Source organism: Cicer arietinum, chromosome 5 (assembly GCF_000331145.2).
Source record: "Cicer arietinum cultivar CDC Frontier isolate Library 1 chromosome 5, Cicar.CDCFrontier_v2.0, whole genome shotgun sequence".
NCBI lineage: Eukaryota > Viridiplantae > Streptophyta > Magnoliopsida > Fabales > Fabaceae > Cicer > Cicer arietinum.
This window is the reverse complement of record NC_021164.2, coordinates 50805841-50806243: the sequence shown is the minus strand read 5'-3', so window position 1 is coordinate 50806243 and position 403 is coordinate 50805841.

Below are 403 nucleotides of genomic sequence, written 5' to 3'. Positions count from 1 at the left end.
GGAGCAAGCCCTATTAAGATTAAGATTAAGATTAAGGGAAGGGAAGAGGCTATTTTACTAGACTAGCTCTGATACGCGCGTGCAAGAGATTAAGTTTAGTGTAAGGTGCAAGGCGAAAGTCATAAAGGAAATCGAACTCCCAGTCTCATTCCCGGCTAACCGTGAACAGAGTGAAGGGGGGCCAAGAGCTTTTTAGAAGGGGTCTTTATTCAACAATATTCCCCGGGCTAACCTATATCCTATTCCTCTTCCAGCTGGCGGGTTCTCTTTTATAGAGAATCATAATAAGTAAGGCAAAGAGAGCTCCATGTGGGAATCGTGGAAGATGGTGTCAAAGCACCTCCCCTCGCTCCACTAGCTAGGTAACTCATCTTTCTAACTAAGAAAGCATAAAATCCTTTAA